The following is a 21,304-nucleotide window of genomic DNA, read 5'->3' as shown; positions in this document are numbered from 1 at the left end:
CAGACATGTTTTACACATTTAACAAGGTGCTTTATTAATGCAACAGAGTTAGTCAGTATTTCAATGTTCGTCGTCAGCCGGGTCAATCTGTCCGTGAATTCCCTGTTGGTTGCTGCCGTACGCTCCAGTATTTGTTTTTTTAGTTTTAAGTTCAACAGCCATCCGTCGTTTTAAGTTTTTCTAGTCTGTAACTACACAAACACGCACTTCTACGGCAAGATTTGACACCAAACATGTCGCTTGTTTTTGGTAGACGTGTCCTGCGCATGCGCAGCAGGAGCAGATTCGCCGAAATCTCCGTTTCAGTGTGGATAGAGATATTTTCAAAAACGCTTGGTGTGGACGCCTATCGTTTTTATGTGAAAGCGGCGTTTTCAAAATTTTCCAGTCTAGTGTGGATGCAGCCCAAGGTCCTCTGAAAGTTGTTTTAATTGAGGCATGGAGCACATTAACAGATCTTTCTTGAGAGCAGCAGGATCTGTCAGTAACCTGACATAGCGGGTCTTTGTTTTTATATAGGCTGGGCACCTCGACAACCCACACCTCCAATCTCATCTCATTGACTGGAATACCAAATAGCTTTTGTAGAAGGCATCACCCCGGAGGTTCACATATTTCTTTGAACCTAGACAGTGATTGCTTAAATGATGCACTCAGTATTGAAGAGGAAAGTGTTATTAGTTTAGTCTAGGCAGATTGTGTTTGTCTATTATTGTGACCCAGATGAAGATCAGTACACATTTTATGAGTAATTATTTTCAGAAAAATCAGGTAACTGCAAGGGGCTTACAAACATTTTCTTGCAACTGTAATTTCCCTTTTCAAAAAACGGTAGGAGAGAGAAAGCAAGTTATTGCCTAAACATCCCAACATCTGCTCTTGAGTAAATGCTAGAAAATATGAAGAGTATACAAGTTGCTTCTCAAGTTATGCAAGGGATCCATTCCTGAGAACTGTCCATTAGTCCATAACTGCCAAGTCAGAAATGTCCATTTTCTACAGCAACCCATATCATATTTCTCTATAAACACTTGCTATAATTGCTTCAGTTCATTGAATAATCACATTAACACTACACGTAATTAAACCAACAAAATAAATACAGAATCCCATCATTAGTGAATACGAAAAACATTTTTTATTATTACTATCTTGAAAAATGCTTTAAAAACACAGGAGAACTAGCATCATGTCAGAATGTGGCACGTTGGGTCATCTACAACATATGGAGCCCCTCTAGTACCAGGACATATGAGAAAAGCATATTAGACTCAAGCAGAAACAGTGTGCCTCTGACAAATATATTAGCATTTATGAGGACGTAAGAAACAGGATGAATAAAAGTTGTGTAGGGCTTGGATGGAGGAAACCAGTAGATGCAGCATGTTTAAATTTCTGGAAGACATTTACTAAGACACAAAGTAAAAAGATTACTGCACAATAGCTCAATGAATTCTGAGTAATATGCTAGTACAGACTAGTTTTGTATGACAAACAAAACAGTGGGAATAAACAGATAATTTTCAGGTTGAATAGCTGTAATTATTAGGATGCCACTGGGATCACTCTGGGATCTCAATTATTTATAAATCTTTTGGTGTAATAGTAACTTATTTTCATACCAACAATGTAGTTCAAAGTGCTTTATAATGGGATAAAATGAAAACATAAAAATTAAAGATAAAATAGGTAAAATCAGGGTTAAGTAAATGGGTTTTGAGCTAGTTAAAGTATCAACTAAGTCAGCAATCCTTAAAGTTGTAGATACTGAGCTCCACAGTTAATAAAAAGCTGACATGCCAATTTTCTTTTGAGGGAGATGGTTTAAATTTAAGGGACAAGCAAAAGAAGATCTGAGAGCTCAAGAAGGACTATAAAACAAAAGCAATTCTGTGATATACTTCTGTTCCAGACCATCACAAGCCTTAAAGAAAAGTAAAAGAATGTTAAAATCAATTCTAAAAGAAATAGGAAGCCAATGCAGAGCAGTTTGGACTGGAGTCATATGCTCCTTCATGCTGTATTTAGTTTTAAGTCTAGCAGCGACATTCTGAATGAGTTTAAGTTTGTCAATAGATTGCTTTAGAAGGCTAGTAAAAAGTTCATTGCAGTAATCTAGCCTTTTTGATATAAAGGTGTGAATTATTTTTTCAGCATCACTGCGTGACAAGCAGATGTACCTTTGCAATAATTCGTAAGTGCAGAAATGCTGGAGTGGTCACGTTTGTTATGGGGGATTTAAAATTCAAATATGAATCAAGTGTAACACCCAATCTTGTCACTTCTGATGTTGCAAGGGGAGCAAAGTTTCCAAGAAGTTCATCTCTTTTGGCTTTGGGGCCAACTAAAAATATCAGTATTAACTTCAAATAGTTTTAGGAAATTATGCTCACGCATTTGTTTGTTGCAGCCTTATCAGAAGTCAAACCAGATAGGGTGTTATCATCACCAGGATCGACCGAGATATACAATTGTGGAAATCAAGTTCACGCCCTCTAATGATGTCTCCTAAGGGGAAGATGTATAAAATGAAGGGTAAGAAACCAAGACAGCTTCCTTAAGCAACAGAAACAGGTACATCATATCTCTTAGAAAAATAGTCTTCAAGACAGACCAAAAAAAAACATCTGAGATACAAGCGAAACCAATTAAGGACACCACCAGAGAGGCCAACCTAGTTCTCAAGGCAATCTAGGAGAGTGTTATGGTTAATTGTGTCAAAAGCAGCACTTACATCCAGAAGAATTAGAACCGAAGCTGTTTTGGTATAGATGCTGAGCCAAAGGCCGCTGACAACTTTGGTTAGGGCAGGCATGGGCAAACTACGGCCCGTTAAGCTTTTTAATCCAGCCCGCAGAACTTGATGAAATAATATTAATAAACCTTGTTAACGTTTTTTCCCCGCCATTCTGGCATTTTCCCAATAGATGACGCACTCTATATACATTGAGCTTTGTTGAGGTGCAGCGTATTACTCCACATTTGCGCTTTACTCTTTGTTCGGCTCGACCTATTTGTGTGAACAGGCGTTCAGCGTCATGAACATCAACAAAGCCAGCCACAGATCCAAGTTAACTGACCAACACCTCAGATCCATCCTGAGAATCGCCACAACAAAACTAAATCCAGACTTTGATGCGCTGGCTAAAAAGGGAGACCAACAACACTATTCCCCCTGAAATTAAAAATAAGTTTCTTCGTTGTGTTATGTAAAAAATGCATTTGAAAATATTTTTTTCAATAAGCCTTACATGTTACATGTCATTTCTGTTAAGTGATGGACATGAGTAGTGCGCAGGTGCACGTACGTTCTCAAAATAAAAAATGCGCTCCAGATCAAATAACGCGCTCCGCATACTGGCGCACTGTCACTGTTCTGTCCTTGTGCTGGTCGTTGTTGAGTTTTGGCACAGGGGACAATTGAATAAGAAGCAGCAGGACAAGTAGACCTGCATCTCCTACCGTTTTTGAAATAAAGACAGTCAGGAGGAGAGTGATGATGATAATATCTTGAAGGATAACAGAATTTTCAGTGCTTTAAAATAATAACTGTTACTATTAAAAAAAGCTGTATTTTATTCATTTAATTTTCAGTGTTTTAAAAGTCATTTCAATAAATAGCTAAATACCATGGGACTTCAAAGACAGATATTTTGTTGTAATGCATTTGTTCATTTTCAATTGAAATTAAAGCACATGTTTTCTACATATCCCATGATATTTTATTTTCTCTTATGAGGTGTATTACCAAAACACTCCGTCCATCTGCTCCTGGTCCGGCCCCCCGTCAAATTTTAGAACCCTTTGTGGGCCACAAGTCAAAAAGTTTGCCCACCCCTGGGTTAGGGCCATCCCTGTGCTATGGTTTACTCCAAAACCTGACTGAAACTTTTCTAGAATATTATTCTCATTCAGAAAATTGTTGAGTTGGTTGAAAATTACTTTCAAGAATCTTGCACAAGAAGCAAAGATTTGATACAAGCCTGTGTAGTTAGCTACTATCACATTATCAAGGTTTGGCTTTTAATGACATGGGAGGTGGTGTAGCTGACTCCATAATTTTGCAGGCATCTGGAAAAACTCCAGTTTCAAGGGTTGTGTTATTAATTTTTCCAACAGATTTGAAAACACCATTAAGAGTTCTTAAAAAATGTGACAGGACAAGGCTGAGACTGCAAATAGACAGCTTGCACTTTATTACAATCTTATAGAGTTTTGCATCAGAAATACTTGTAAATTTTGACACAGTTGTCATCTTTTTATGACATGGGGGTTACCAGTATCTGTAACAATACTCTCCCTAATGGAGGTAATTTTGTTGTTCAAAATTATTGTGAATTCCTCATCTTTTGTGGCTGATGTTTGACTGAGGGCATTATTTGTTGAGGCTTATTCATTTTTAAATGAAGGTACTTAGTGGATAACAACCAAATTTTTTTAAGATACCAAGATCAGTAGGTAAATCAAGTTGAGAAGAGGACACAAGGATTAAGATTAAGAGGGGAAATTAAAATTGTATAATCTGGAGAAATGTGAGACCATTCAATCTTGTGTGCTGTGATTAGCTCTGATCTCCATAGTACAAAGTGAATAAAGTATATTCTACAGAAGATACAAAGCCCAAATAATTAGGTCACTGGTTAATCAGAGCAGTCACTTATTTGTGACAACTCCCAAAGAATGAAAAACTAATACAGAAAATAATTGGGATTTTCTTCATTTATTTGGAACACTATGCCACTTAATTGGGACAGGAGACGGTTGCCAGTTTCTAACTAGTGTCAGTCACATGCACTTGCATGGTCGTTACATTACATCGTGCTTAGAGTGAATAATTTTTAAACAGTGTCAGTTGCATGTGCTCGTATTCAGAAAGCAGGTATTTTTTGTCATTGATAGTTGATGAAAAATAAGCAGCAAGATAATTCGGAGCTGTTTGCTCACCGCAGTTACAGGCATTCAAGCTTGGAGATGCCAGAAATGGTATGGAGCAAAAATGAAATAATTTCACTATTTCAACAAGTTAAGAACTACAAAGAATTAAGGTATCAGCAATCAACTTGAATGTTACAAAGAAAATGAAGATTTGGAGGATGCAATCATCACAGAATTGTGTGAAGACAGTCCATTATCTATATTACGTGTCTGCACTGATTATGTTAATTTGCAGTCAAAAAAACTCAGCAGTGTACACTGGGCAAATACCTCCATCGAAACTACTGTATTAGGAACTAATACATAACTTTATAGTACTGCAGTAACATTGATAGTGTTCCAATTTGTTCTGTTTTTAATTTAAATACATAATTTGTTACTCAGTTAAAAATTAGTTCATTTTTGTTATGCCTTAACTATTTTTATGAAACTTCGGCTAATTGGGCAAAAATGTACTACTCCCAATGTGTCCCAATTAATCACTATTCACTGTATTAGGACTATACAAAAATGGTAAGGTTAAACAAATTGCTGTTTTCTCTAATTAAAAAAACCAGCAGTATAACTCGATAGAGGTCTTCAATATTGTCAAAGTGCTTAAATCTCTACCTGGATACATAGTTACTGAAAATTAGCAATGTGACCATCATACATCTTATGTACAGGTAGTCCCCGAGTTACAAACGTCCGACTTACAGACAACTCGCATATACGAAACGAGGAAAGAGAACGCTGTCCGCCATTTTAAGTCGTTGCTGTTGACACTGTGTTGAGTATTTAACTTTGTATTTGGCTTAAATTTTTCTTAGTAAGGTTCACCCTGACAGCCCCCCTGCCCCCACCATTCCGGTCGGCTGGTAGCACAGTGAGATCAGTGCTGGGGTTCCCGAGTTCGATCCAGTGACAGACCGCTCCCATGCCAGGTTGACGTCATTCCAGTGACTCCTGCACCATCCGTGCCAGGTTGATGACGAGCTCGCAACTCTACCTCGTTAAAAAAAACACTGCCACTTCCAGTTTAAATTCCCACGCAGAATATTGTGGAGGATCAAATACCCAAACCCAGCACAGCACTCCCTTGTTCCACTTAACCTGTCTCAGTGCGGTGGTCCTTAGGGTCCAGCGGAGCCCGCAGTGCTTCTGTTCCATTGACGGAAGGGTCTTGGCCCGAAACGTCAACAGCGCTTCTCCATATAGATGTTACCTGGCCTGCTGTGTTCCACCAGCATTTTGTGTGTGTTACTAAGACAAACGTTTGATGAACTGACGTTAAATAATATGTACCGATTTACTTGTTTCGACAATGTACTTGTTTACGTACAAATTCGACTTAAAGACAGACTCAGGAACGTAACTCGTACGTAACCCGGGGACTGCCTGTACAGTTTAATTTTCCTCAACACAGCAACTTTGTCACTTCAAAGTGCAACACCTCCCATTTATCTGCATTCAGGAGGATCCAGAAGAAGGTGGTGCCAGCGAACAACGGTACCAAAGTGACATCCTCAAGATGGGTCACGAAGCAATTCGATTAATTTACATCTTTTTTATTTCAGATCTGATTCTGCTACTGTTTGAGCCTGTAATCTACATTCTAGCAGTGTTATTTTGGGCCGATCAGGTATTTGATATCTCCAAGAGTGTTCAACGAGGCTGCAACCAAATCACCGAGGCCAGGAAGTCAGGAGATGGGGCACAAGCCCATGACTGACTCCATCTTTTGCTGATCAACATGCTCAGGAAGATTGAAATCATTGAGGCAGCCAGGAATGTGAGCAAGTTTCAGCAACGTCTGCCAGCCTTTCGCTCGCTGTTACCAGAGAAGGTGTCTGCAAGTGGCAGTGCCTCACTCGCTGCTCTCAAGGGAAGACCCGTGTTAGAGTGACCTGTCGCTTACTCGATACTGTCGGCGGGTGGTGCTGGAGCAAAGGTTAATTGACACAGATTGTGGATTTGGACTAATTCAGGATTATGAGTGTTCTAGTTTCTAGGTCAATCTTTGCAACTACTTCTGGGTGATTTTTGAATTGGGGCCGCCTGCAGATAATGTAACGCCGAGCTGAAATGCACTGAACCTAACTGAACTGAAATATGTCTTTTGATTTTGTGTTTTATATTCTGTATTTTCACTCATTTATTTTTGCTGCCTGTGCAAATTTTTGCCTGTGGGAGAGAGAGGGGGTTTAATGTTTGATGTTTTTCTTTTAACGAGTTAATTCCATGGTTCTTCTTTGTTTCATGACTGTCTATGGTGAAGACAAATTTCAGGGTTGTATACTATATACTTTGATAATAAATGTACCTTGAATTTGAATTAAATACTGTATGCCACTTTTCAGACCAGTTTTTCCAACTGGTCCAGATCTCACTGCAAGCTTTGATAGTCTTCCTCACTGTTATCTACATGAATAAGGAAATAAAGAATAAAAATCTGTCACAATTCCTGTCTTTGGGTCAACAACAAGATTTTGTTTAACCAGCTGTTAATACAACCATTATCAACATAAAAGCACATTTTGATTTGCTCCTTCATCTGTTTAATTCCATCAATATATCCAAACTATGAATATAATTTTTGTGGCATTATTAAAGCAGCTAGACAGCTGATACTCCAAGTTGCAAGTGAATGCTTTGACATAATAGACAGTAGCCTATAAACATGCTGGCATCTTGCTTGTACAAATAGTTTTCCTGCTGCACTTTGCAATCTGCTTCATATTTCAGTCCCAAGCCATTTTGACTCTGCTAAACAAGCTTCAACAATTTTGTATTGTGCTGTTTGCAAGACAAACTGAGCAGGATTGCACAATTTGGCAGAAAACATCGCAAGATGTTAAAACAAACAACTCAAGGCTTGGTCAAAGAATTTTAAACGAGCATCCTACAGAAATGAGAGAAATGTGGAGGCGTGGTGAAGGGAAAATGATACCTAGTTCATTAAAAGTGAATTCACAAGATGCAGGTACTGTTTGTTTAATGGATCTATAATCAGATACAGCAATGAATAAAGTTAATAAGGTCAGAGATTACAGAGTGGAGGGGGGGGGATGTGAAGTAAAATGGATTGCTAGTTGGTTTGAAGACAAAGCATTGAATGGAGTTGAAGAGCACAGTGAGAAATGTAAGCAATTAATTTACAAGAATCAATGCTAACACTGCTATTCACAAAATCCATTAACAATTTAAATCTTGGAATCAAGAACACAATTATCAACATTGATGGATAATATCTAATACTGATGGGCAATGGGACTGTTGTGGTGGGTAGTAAAGCATTGGTAAGTGCTGATACTTCAGTAAGTTAGAGGAAGACATTCATAAATCAGAAAAATGGGCCAGTAATCAGCATACAAGTTTCCAGACAGATAAAAATCCACCTCAGAATAAGGAGATCTATTGCTATTTGGAAGCTGTGAATTTAGATTAGGAAGCAGACCAAAAGGCACCTTAGAACAGAAACATACAAACCATGAAAATATTTACCAAGTAAAGCAAACTGAAAATGACAAACACAAGAGATTCTGCACATGCTGGAAATCTTGTGCAACATACACAACGTGCTGGAGAACTCAAGTCCGGCAGCATCTACTTAAGGGAATAAACAGCCAACGTTTAAGACTGAGACCTTTCATCAGGTTGGAAAGGAAGAATAAAATGGTGGGGTGAGGAGAAGGATTACAAGTTGGCAGGTGACAGGTGTGGCCAGGTGAAAGCGAAGGTGGATGGGTGGGGGAGGGGAATGTAGCAAGAAGCTGAGGGGTGAATGGTGGAAGAGGTAAAGGATTGAATAAGGAAGCTAATAGAAGTCAGTGGACCATGGAAGAAAGGGAAGGAGGAGAACCAGAGGTGATGGGCGATAATGGACAAGAGGATAACCAGAATGGAAAAAAGAGAATAGGGAGGGGAGTAATTATTGTAAGCTATAGAAGTTAATTTGCATACCATCAGGCTACAGGCTACAAAGATGGACTACAAAGTGTTGCTCCTCAAACCTAAGATGGCCTCATCACGGCAGTAGAAGCCTGGAACAAATATGTCAGAATGGAAATGGGATGTCAATTTAAAAATGGGTAGCCACAGAGAGATCCTCTGTTTTGCAGCAGAGCAAAGGTGCTCAATGAAGTAGTCCCTCAATCTGCAATCTTGCCGACATGGAGGAGCTATACTGGAAACACTAGATCCAAAAAATAATGTTTCTTCCAAGTATCATCTCTAAACTACTTAATTCATCCTCCCTCCCCCACCCAGTTACTTCTCCCTTACCAGGTCTCACCCATCACCTGCCAGATTTTATTTTCTCCTCTTGCCCTCTCCCCCAGCTTCTTATTCTGCTTTATGCTGTCTTCCTTTCCAGTACTGATTAAGGGACTTAGCCCAAAATGTTGACTGTTCATTCCCCTCCACATGTGCTGCCTGACCTGCTGAGTTCCTCCAGCATTTTGCATATGAAACTAAATCTGTCAATTTCCAGAGGGATGACAGAGGGATTGATTTCAAGATCCCGGGCCCCGATCATCTTATTTTTACCATAGATGTCCAGTCCCTATACACCTCCATCCCCCACCAGGAAGGCCTCAAAACCCTCCATTTCTTTCTGGACACCAGACCCAACCAGTTCCCCTCCATCATCACTCTCCTCAGTCTAGTGGAATTTGTTCCAACTCATAATAATTTCTCCCTGTCCTCCCCACACTTCCTTCAAACAAAAGGTGTAGCCACGGGTACTTGCATGGATCCTAGCTATGCCTGTCTTTTTGTCGGCTACGTTGAACAGTCCATGTTACAAGCCTACACTGGTGTTACTCCCCCACTTTTCCTATGCTACATCGGCGACTGCACTGGTGCTGCTTCTGGCACCCACACAGAGCTCATCGACTTCAATTCTCCCTCCAACTTCCACCCTGCCCTCAAATGTACCTGGTCCATTTCTGACACTCTGGAGACAGCTTATTTACTGATGTCTATTATAAGCCCACTGACTCTCACAGCTACCAGGACTATACCTCTTCCCACCTTGTTACTTGTAAAATCTCCACCCCCTTCTTCCAATTCCTCCGTCTCCACAGCATCTGCTCTCAGGATGAGGTGTTTCATTCAAGAACAGAGGATATGTTCTACTTCAGAGAAAGTAGCTTCCCTTCTTCAATCATCAATGCTGCCCTTAACCGCATCTCTTCCACTTTGCACACGTCTACCCTCATCCCAACCTCCCACCACCATACCAAGGATAGGGTTCTTCTTGTTCTCACCTATCACACCAGCCACCGCATCCAACACATAATTCTCCATAACTTCCGCCATCTCCAGCAGGATCTCACCACTAAGCACATCTTTCCCTCACCCTCTCCACTTTCTGCCTTCCACAGTGATTGCTCCCTATGCAAATCCCTTGTCCATTTGTCCCTCCCTACTGATCTCCTTCCTGGCACTTATTCTTGCAAGCAGAACAAGAGCTACACCTGTCCTTACACCTCCTCCCTCACTACCATTTAGGGCCCCAAACAGTCTTTTTAGGTGAGGCAACACTTCACCCAAGTCTTTTGGGGTCATTCACCATATCTGATACTCCTGGTGTGCCCTCCTGTATATCAGTGAGACCCAACAGACTAGGAGACCAATTCACTGAGTACCTACGCTCCGCACTCCAGAAAAAGTAGTATCTCGCAGTGGCCACCCATTTTAATTCCATTTCCTATTCCAACATGTCAGTCTATGGCCTCCTCTACCATCGTGATGAGGCCACAGTCAGGTTGAAGGAACAACACCTTGTATTCCATCTGGGTAGTCTCCAGCCTGATGGCATGAACATCGATTTCCTCGAACTTCTGGTAATGCCACCCACCACCCCTTCACCATTCCCCTTTCACTTTCTCACCTCATCTCCTTGCCTGCTCATCTCTTCCCACTGGTGCTCTTGTCCCATTTTCTTTCTTCCATGGCCTTCTGTCTTCTCTCATCAGATTCCCCTTTTATCTCTTTTACCAATCAACTTCCAAGCTCTTTACTCCACCCCGCTGACACTGCCCCCCCACCCACCGGTATCACCATTAACCTTGTGTTTCTACCTCCCCCCCCCCCCCCACCACAACTTCTAACTCTGTCTGCTCATCTTTTTTTTCCACCCAATTCTTAAGGGTCTCAGCTCAAAACGATAGCTGTACTCTTTTCCATAGATGCTGCCTGGCCTGCTGAGTTCCTCCAGCATTTTGTGTGTGTTGCTTGGATTTCCAGCATCTGCAGATTTTCTCTTATTTGTGATTTAACCAGGCCTGTTTGAAGAAAACCCTGCCTAATTATCACAAGCACACAAGCTGTTGCTGCAGGGATCCCAACACACTAGATCACCGCTACACTACTATAAGGAAAACCTATCATTCCTTCCACAGACCGAATGTTGGCAAGTCGGATCATTTAACTGTACTCCTGCAACTTGTATACAGACAGAGCCTAAACAGCAAGGCTCCAGAGATCAAAACAACTAAAAGGTGATTGCGGGAGGCAGAGAACAGTTACAAGATTGCCTCGAGTCAGTGGACAGGGCTGTGTTCAAGAACTCATCTGAGGACTTGAATGACTACACCACAGTCATTAGAGACTTTATTAAAACAGCTGTGGATGAGTGTGTCCCCATAAAATCATTCAGGTTTTTCAGCCAATCAGAATCCCTGGATGAACAATGAAATCCAGAACCTGCTGTTAGCCAAATCAAAGGCATTGAAACTTGGAGTTCAAGAATATTACAAGAGGTGCAGGTATGATCACTGAGCAAAATGGAGATTCTGGGCTAGCGTGGAATCAACAAGGGATGCTCGGCACTGTGCCAGGATTTGAATGTCATAGCTTCCTACAAAGTTAAATCTTGCATCATAGGGGACAGCAGAGCTCCACTTCCAAGTGAGTTCAATGCCTCCTATGCTCGCTTTGACCACCAGAACAGGGATGAATCATCACACACCCCTATGCCTCTCGATGATCCTTTGGTCTCAGTATCTGAAGATGACATGCAGGCTGCCTTCAAGAGAGTGAATCCAAGGAAAGCATTCTGTCCAAAAGGAATACCTGGCTGAGTACTGAAGACCTATGCCAACCAGCTGGCTGGTGTATTCACTGAACAAACATGAGGAAATCTGCAGAAGCTGGAAATTCAAACAACAACACACACAAAATGCTGGTGGAACACAGCAGGCCAGGCAGCATTTATAGGGAGAAGCGCTGTTGACGTTTCGGGCTGAGGCCCTTCGTCAGGACTAACCGAAAGGAAAGATAGTACGAGATTTGAAAGTAGTGGGGGGAGAGGGAAATGCGAAATGATAGGAGAAGACCGGAGGGGGTGGGATGAAACTAAGAGCTGGAAAGGTGATTGGCGAAAGTGATATAGAGCTGGAGAAGAGAAAGGATCATGGGACGGGAGGCCTCAGGAGAAAGAAGGGGGGTGGGGAGCACCAGAGGGAGATGGAGAACAGACAAACAACTAAATATGTCAGGGATGGGGTAAGGGGAGGAGGGGCAATTAACGGAAGTTAGAGAAGTCAAAGTTCATGCCATCAGGTTGGAGGCTACCCAGCCGGTATATAAGGTGTTGTTCCTCCAACCTGAGTTTGGATTCATTTTGACAATAGAGGAGGCCATGGATAGACATATCAGAATGAGAATGGGATGTGGAATTAAAATGTGTGGCCACTGGGAGATCCTGCTTTTTCTGGCAGACAGAGCGTAGGTGTTCAGCAAAACGGTCTCCCAGTCTGCGTCGGGTCTCACCAATATATAAAAGGCCACACCGGGAGCACCAGACGCAGTAAACCACACCAGATATTCACAGATATCTTCAACCTCTCGCTCTGGCAGTATGTGGTACGCAGCTGCTTCAAGCAGGCTTCAATCATACCAGTGCCTAAAAAAAGAGCACGGCATCCTGTCAGAATGACTATCACTCAGTGAGTCTTACATCCACTGCAATGAAGTGTTTTGAGAGGCTGGTGTTGAAGCATATCAGCTTCTGAGTGGTGACTCTGATCCACTTCAATTCGCCTACCGAAGCAGCAGGTTTACAACAGATGCTATCTTGTTGGCTCTTCACAATACCCTGGATCTCCTGGACAGCAAAGATGCATATATCAGGATGCTCATTATCGATTACAGCTCAAATTTGACACCAACATCCGTTCAAAGCTAATCAGTAAACTCCAAGATCTGGGCTTCAATACACCCTTGTGCAAGTAGATCTTGGATTTCCACACTTGCAGATTCTAGCCAGTTCAGCTTGGCAAAAACATCTCCACTAATCTCCATCAGCACAGGAGCACTGCAGGGATGTGTGTTTAGCCCCCTGCTCTGCTCGCTTTACACTATGACTGTGTGGCTAAGTACAACTCCAACACCATATACAAGTTTGCTGATGGCACCACTGTTGTGGGCTGTATCAAAGGGGGTGATCAATCTGCATACAAGAGAGAGACTGAAAACTCAGCTGAGTGGTGTAATAACAACAACTTCTCACTCAATGTCAACAGGACCAAGGAACTGATTATAGACTTCAAGGGAAGGAAACCAGAGGTCCACGAGTCCTGTGGACTCAGAGGTGGAGAAGGTCAGTAACTTTAAATTCCTAAGTGTCACTATCTCAGAGGACCTATCCTAGATCATAAAGTGGCATGCAACGGTCAAAATTTCTGTTACTGTGAATAGTTGAGTTGAAGATCTCCGAAAGTCATAAAGTTAAAGATGACACATTATTTTCAACATTTTAAGCAAGATTAGTGTATTATTTTTGTTTTGTACTATTTTACAGTGAGAAAAAGGAAAGGAGCACCATGCAAAAGTTTCGGCACCCCAAGAGATTTGAGCTCTCAGATAACTTTTACCAAGGTCTCAGACCTTAAGCTTATTAAGGCTATGACTTGTTCAGTCATCATTAGGAAAGGCCAGGTGATGCAAATTTCAAAGCTTTATAAGTACCCTGACTCCTCAAACATTGTCCCAACAATCAGCAGACGTGGGCTCCTCTAAGCAGCTGCCTAGCACTCTGAAAATTAAAATAAATGATGCCCACAAAGCAGGAGAAGACTATAAGAATATAACAAAGCATTTTCAGGTCGCCATTTCCTCAGTTCATAATGTAATTAAGAAATGGCAGTCAACTGGAACGGTGGGGGTCAAGTTGAGGTCTGGAAGACCAAGAAAACTCTCCGAGAAAACTGCTCATAGGATTGCTAGAAAAACAAATCAAGACCCCTGTTTGACTGCAAAAGATCTTCAGGAAGATTTAGCAGATTCTGGAGTGGTGGTGCACTGTTCTACTGTCCAGTGACACCTGCACAAATATGACCTTCATGGAATAGTCATCAGTAGAAAACCTTTCCTGCGTCCTCACCACATAATTCAGCGTCAGAAGTTTGCAAACAAGACTGATGCATTTTGGAAACAAGTCCTGTGGACTGATGATGTTGAAATAGAACTTTTTGGCCGCAATGAGCAAAGGTACGTTTGGAGAAAAAAGAGTGCAGAATTTCATGGAAAGAACACCTCTCCAACTGTTAAGCACGGTGGTGGATCGATCATACTTTGGGCTTGTGTTGCAGCCAGTGGCATGGGGAACATTTCTCTGGTTGAGGGAAGAAAGAATTCAATTAAATACCAGCAAATTCTGGAAGCAAACATCACACTGTCTGTAAAAAAAGCTGAAGATGAAAAGAGGATGGCTTCTACAACAGGATAATGATCCTAAACACACCTCAAAATCGACAATGGACTACATTAAGAGGCGCAAGCTGAAGGTTTTGCCATGGCCCTCACAGTCCCCCAACCTAAACATCATCGAAAATCTGTGGATAGTCCTCAAGAGAGCAGTGCATGGAGAACAGCCCAAGAATCTCACAGAACTAGAAGCCTTCTTCAAGGAAGAATGGGCGAAAATCCCCCAAAGAATTGAAAGACTCTTAGCTGGCTACAGAGAGCGTTTACAAGCTGTGATACTTGCCAAAGGGGGTGTTACTAAGTACTGACCATGCAGGGTGCCCAAACTTTTGCTTTGGGCCCTTTTCCTTTTTTGAAACTGTAGATGAAAATAAAAAAGTAATATTGCTTAAAATATTAAAGAATTGTGTCATCTTTAACTTTGTCTTTTGGAAATCGTCATCTTTTACTCATTTAGCTATTCACAGTAACAGAAATTTTGACCAAGGGTGCCCAAACTTTTGCATGCCACTGTATAAATATAACTGCAAAAAAAGCACAACAGTGCCTCTACTTCCTCAGGATCAACAAGTCAAAAACCTTGGCAAACTTTTATAGAAGTGAGGTGGAAAGTGTGCTCTCTGGCTGCATTATGGCCTGGTGTGGGAACTCCAATGCCTTTGAGCAGAAAATCCTACAAAAAAATAGTGGACTCAGCCCAGCACATCACAGGTAAAATCCTCTCAACTTTTGAGCACATCTACATGAAATGCTGCCATAGAGAAGCAACATCCATCATCAAAGATCGTCACCACCCAGGCCATGCTCTTCTCTTGCTGCTGCCATCATCAGGTAGAAGGCACAGGTGCTTCAGGACTTGCACCACCAGGTTCAAGAACAGTACTACCCCTCAACCATCAAGCTCTTGAAAAAAAGGGATAGCTACACTCATGGACACGTTTAAGGTCTCTTTTATTTCATGTTATTTCATGCTCCTTATTTATTGCTATTTATTTATATCTGCATTTGCACAGTTTGCCTAGAGTGACTGTTCTATAATTTGCTAAGTATGCCCACAGGAGAAGTATCTCAGGGCTGTATATGGAGACATGTATGTACTCTGATAATAAACTTTACTTTGAAATTTGGGTAGTGAATTCAGAATAAGCACCTTTACTCAAGAAATGGCGAGAATGCAATATTGGTTACCATTGGAAATGGTTGACACAAACGGTATAGGTGTATTTAATAGGCTGGAGAAGTATGTGAGAGAAATTGATGATGATTCTATCTTAAGATAAGAGCAGGACTGAATGGAACATCATTGTTAGGAACTGATTAGGTCAAACTGCCCGTTTATGTACAGTATGTACCATGTAATTTTATGTAAAACCATCATTAATCATCTAATCCATTACTCTCAAGATGATAATCCTGAGCTGTCTTGAAGAACTCTAGATCTTCTATTGTTGAACTGTGGTTTCCAAAAAATTAGATTCATATTACAAAATTGCCAAGAATATTGACAACTTTGTTTCTTAGCTTGTAGTTATGCTTATGCTATTCAGAATTGAATGTAATCTAGATGTACTATAAGACCTGTGCAGTAACTCTCAATTCTTCATTCATCAAGGCATTTCCCCCCCCCCCCCCCCCACACACACAAGAATTATTCTACACACACTTTACTGCAAATTCACATTATACACAATCACAAAAGCAATGGATTCTTTTTAAGATGAACTGGGTTGGGTCATAAGGCATTTATTGTACAGCCCAAATGCCTGAAGAAGGTGGCTTCCCAGCCCATTTCAGAGCAGATATAAAAACCAACTACACAGTTGGAGTCACCTGTATACATACTAATGCACACACCAAGCAAGTATGGCTTTTCCCCCACAGTGAACCAGATGGGCTAATGAAATCGATCTAGTAGTTGCCCCAGTTACAAGTAGAAAATTACTGAGTAATAAAAACTATTATTAACAATTAACTATTAATAATTATTTTTTTGTTAATAATTAATATTCCCACAGCTGAAGGAACTTGGTGCTGAATATAGAGTCCAGCAACATAAACACTATATTACCACCTTAACTCTGTATAGATAGGAGCAATGTCATCAAAAACGAGTCCGAAATTTCTCAGTTTACATTTTCATCCAGCAAATAGATGTCAAGGAGCCAAGCCTCATGACATCAAACAACATCTGAAAACCTTTGATTGATGTAGCTCAAAAACAGAACACAATGCATATTGTGTTCAAAGACAAATTGAAACTTTCACTTTATCAGATAAATTGGATTACTATTATTAACATTAGTTTTAGAAACATAGAAAAACCTAAAGCACAATACAGGCCCTTCAGCCCACAAAGCTGTGCCAAACGTCCTTACCTTAGAGATGACCTAGGGCGGGGGTCGGCAACCCGCGGCTCTGGAGCCACATGTGGCTCTTTTACGTCTGTGCTGCGGCTCCCTGTTACTTTGGGAAATAATTGGTTGTGGCGACCCTTTTCCTGGCACATCCGAACCGACTCACAATTAGACAGCCTACGGGGGTTTGCGAGCACAGAGCTTTGGAGCCTCTGCGCCATGGGGGGCAGGTTGAGGGAGGCTTAAAAGTGAGGCTGAAGATTTCGAATAAGGTTTTTTCCTTCGACTGCAGTTACCGACTCCGTGTCGTAATTTTAGCGCTGCGTGTAGCACACCGCTACATGGTCAGTATTTAATTAAAATGTATTTTATGTTAGTTTGTTAGTTTTTGAAATGTAAATCTAAATTTGAAGATTATGGTGATCTTGTACAATCTAAATAAGACGTTGTGGTGACCCATTTCCTGACACATCCGAACCGGCTCACAATTAGCCAGCGTTCAGGCTAAGGGAGATAGCCTACGGGGGTTTGTGAGTACGTGTCTTTTGCAGCATCCGCGCCCATGGGGGGCGGGTTGAGGGAGGCTTAAAAGCAAGGCTGTTTAGTTCGAATAAAGCTATCTTTGACTGCAGTTTACTGACTGCGTGTAGCAACCGCTACGTGTTTTTATCGCTGGCTGTCCAGAGGGAAGGTGCTGAAACGCTTTGTCGCGTGTCTGGAAGAAAAGGGCAGCAAAGGGCAGCTTTCCTGGGCAGCAAAGGACTCACCTTTCCTGAGCTGGAACAGCCAGAGTGGCTGGAAAAGCTACACTTCATGGTAGACATGACAGCGCACCTGAACACGCTGAACACAGCTCTTCAACGGGGTAAGGACGTACAGGCCTGCACATGTTGGAGGATGTTTTGGCATTCGAGCGCAAGTTGACAGTGCTTGCCAGAGATTTACAGAAAGGCACATTGTCTCACTTCCCCAATTTGAGAGAGTTCAAACAATGTCACGACATGATAAATTCGGAGTATTTACATTCTGCAATCATCGCAATGCAAACATCGTTTGGGAAACGCTTCTGTGAGTTCAGAGAGGAAAAAAACACATTATCCTTCCCGGTCACTCCCCTAAGCATCGATCCATCCCTACTGAATACGACTGCATTGTCAGGTGTGAGTCAACCTGAACAAGTATGATAAATATTTTAATTGCCTATTATTTTACGTATATTCATATGTTTTCATTGTTCAGTGAAATAGTCCTTTTATTTTTCAGGCTGACAGCTGGCTGATGTTATTTTTGATTTGCTGCTGGCGGCAAATTTAAGTTTGGCGTTTTTCATAAATACAAGAAGGACTCAAATAGACGTTGAGTATTTTACTTAAAAGTAACCTTTAACCTAACGTCTTTTTTTCGGAGTTCAAAATGTTTCTGTTGCATGCAGAAATGTAATTTCGTTTTCTCTGCAGGAGTTCATCAATTTCATAAATGCAACACATTATAGTTTGTTTATACATAGCATAAAGGCAAAACAAAACGTTGTATGCAGTGTTATTTCATTTTAAATGTCAAACGGGTTTTGCGGCTCCCAGTGTTTTCTTTTCTGTGGGAAACGGGTCCAAGTGGCTCTTTCAGTGGTAAAGGTTGCTGACCCCTGACCTAGGGTTACCCATAGCTCTCTAGTTTTTAAGCTCCATGTACCTATCCAGGAGTTTCTTAAAAAGACCCTATTGTATCTGCCTCCACCACTGCCACCAGCAGCCCATTCCACGCACTCATCACACTGCATTAAAAAAAAACTTACCCCTGACATCTCCTCTGTACCTACTTCCAAGCATTTTTAAATTGTGCCCTCTCATGCTAGCCATTTCAGCCCTGGGAAAAAGCCCCTGAGTATTCACACAATCAAAACCTCTCATCATCTTGACACCTCTAACAGGTCACCTCTCATCCTCCATCACTCCAAGAAGAAAAGGCTAAATTCACTTAATCTATTCTCATAAGGAATGCTCCCCAATCCAGGCAACATCCTTGCAAATCTCCTCTGCACCCTTTCTATGGCTTCCACATCCTTCCTGTAGTGAGGCGACCAGATCTGAGCACAGTACTCCAAGTGGGGTCTGACCAGGGTCCTATATAACGGCAACATTACCTCTCAGCTCAATCCCACGATTGATGAACCCAATGCACTGTATGCCTTCTCAACCTGCACAGCAGCTCTGAGTGTCCTATGGGCTCAGACTCCAAGATCTCTCTGATCCTCCACATTGCCAAGAGTCTTACCATTAATATTATATTCTGCCATCATATTTGACCTACCAAAATGAACCACCTTACACTTATCTGGGTTGAAATCCATCTGCCACTTCTCTATCCCCTTCTCACAATTCCTCCATCTCTGCCAAATCTGCTCTCAAGATGAGGCTTTTCATTCCAGGACAAAGGAGATGTCTTCCTTTTTTAAACAAAGGGACTTCCCTTCTTTCACCATCAACTCTGCTCTCAAACGCATCTCTCCCATTTCCTGAACATCTGCCCTCACCCCACTTGGGATAGGGTTCCCCTTGTCCTCACCTACCACCCCACCAGCCTCCAGGTCCAACGTATAATTCTCCTTAACTTCCACCACCTCCAACGGGATCCTATTACCAAGCACATCTTTCCCTCCCTCCCTGTTTCTCCAGGGATCGCTCCCTACTCGACTCCCTTGTCCATTCATTCCCCCCCAGCCCTTCCCACCGATCTCCCTCCTGGCACTTATCCTTATAAGCAGAACAAATGCTACACCTGCCCTTACACTTCCTCCCTCACCACCGTTCAGGGCTCCAGACAGTCCTTCCAGGTGAGGCAACACTTCACCTGTGAGTCGGCTGGTGTGGTATACTGTGTCCGGTGCTCCTGGTGTGACTTTTTATATATTGGTGAGACCGTTTTGCTGAACGCCTACGCTCAGTCCGCCAGAGAAAGCAGGATCTCCCAGTGGCCACACATTTAAATTCCATGTCCCATTCCCATTCTGATATGTCTATCCATGGCCTCCTCTACTGTCAAAATGAATCCAAACTCAGGTTGGAGGAACAACACCTTGTACACCGGCTGGGTAGCCTCCAACCTGATGGCATGAACTTTGACTTCTCTAACTTCCGTTAATTGCCCCTCCTCCCCTTACCCCATCCCTGACATATTTAGTTGTTTGCCTGTTCTCCATCTCCCTCTGGCAATTCCCCCCCACCTTTCTTTCTCCCGAGGCCTCCCGCCCCATGATCCTTTCCCTTCTCCAGCTCTGTATCACTTTCGCCAATCACCTTTCCAGCTGTTGACTTCATCCCACCCCCTCCAGTCTTCTCCTATCATTTCGCATTTCCCCCTCCCCCCCCCCCCACCACTTTCAAATCTCTTACTATCTTTCCTTTCAGTTAGTCCTGACAAAGGGTTTCGGCCCGAAACATCGACAGTGCTTCTCCTTATAGATGCTGCCTGGCCTGCTGCGTTCCACCAGCATTTTGTGTGTGTTGTTTGAATTTCCAGCCTCTGCAGATTTCCTCCTGTTGCCACCTCAACCCAGTTTTGCATCCTATCAATGTCCAGCTGTAATCTCTGACAGCCCTCCAAGTTATCCACATCATGCCCAACCTTTGTGTCATCAGCAAATTACTAACCCGTCCCTCCACTTCCTCATCCAGGCCATTTATAAAAATCATGAAGTGTAGGGGTCCCAGAACAGATCCCTGAGGAACACCACTGGTCACCAACCTCTATGCAGAATATGACCTGTCTACAACCACTCTTTGCCTTCTGTGGGCAAGCCAATTATGTATACACAAAGCAATGTCCCCTTGGGTCCTACGCCTCCTTACTTTCTCAATAAACCTTGCATGGGGTACTTTATCAAATGCCTTGCTGAAATCCATATAAACTACATCTACTGCTCTACCTTCAGTGTGTTTAGTCACATCCACAAAAATTTCAATCAACCTCATAAAGCACGACCTGCCTTTGACAAAGTCGTGCTGACTATTCCTAATCATATTATACCTCTCCAAATATTCATAAATCCTGCCGCTCAGGATCTCCTCTATCAACTTACCAACCACTGAAGTGAGGCTTACTGGTCTATAATTTCCTGGGCTATCTCTACTCCCTTTCTTGAATAAGGGAACAACATCCACAACCCTCCCATCCTCTGAAACCTCTCCCATCCCCATTGATGATGCAAAAATCATTGCCAGAGGCTCAGCAATCTCCTTCCTCGCCTCCCACAGTAGCCTAGGGTACATCTCATCCAGTCCCAGTGACTTATCCAACTTGATGCTTTCCAAAAGCTCCAGCACATC

General features: G+C 42.1%; 1 protein-coding gene across 6 annotated transcripts in view; it reads right to left on the bottom strand.

Moving 5' to 3' along the window:
- The window catches only part of LOC132398401 (UPF0606 protein KIAA1549-like), a 277,859-nt gene that overhangs the window by 232,859 nt on the left and 23,696 nt on the right, over positions 1 to 21,304 (bottom strand). For 2 of the 6 annotated variants that reach the window (XM_059977778.1, XM_059977779.1), the window contains exon 2: positions 7,238 to 7,335. The exons of the other annotated variants lie outside the window; for them this stretch is intronic. The gene's annotated coding sequence lies outside the window, so the exon portion shown is untranslated. The remainder of the gene's footprint in view (positions 1 to 7,237; positions 7,336 to 21,304) is intronic. 6 annotated transcript variants of the gene reach the window in all.

Source organism: Hypanus sabinus, chromosome 8 (assembly GCF_030144855.1).
Source record: "Hypanus sabinus isolate sHypSab1 chromosome 8, sHypSab1.hap1, whole genome shotgun sequence".
Lineage (NCBI taxonomy): Eukaryota > Metazoa > Chordata > Chondrichthyes > Myliobatiformes > Dasyatidae > Hypanus > Hypanus sabinus.
Note: the sequence above shows the minus strand (reverse complement) of the source record. Positions and strands in the feature narration are given on the sequence as shown.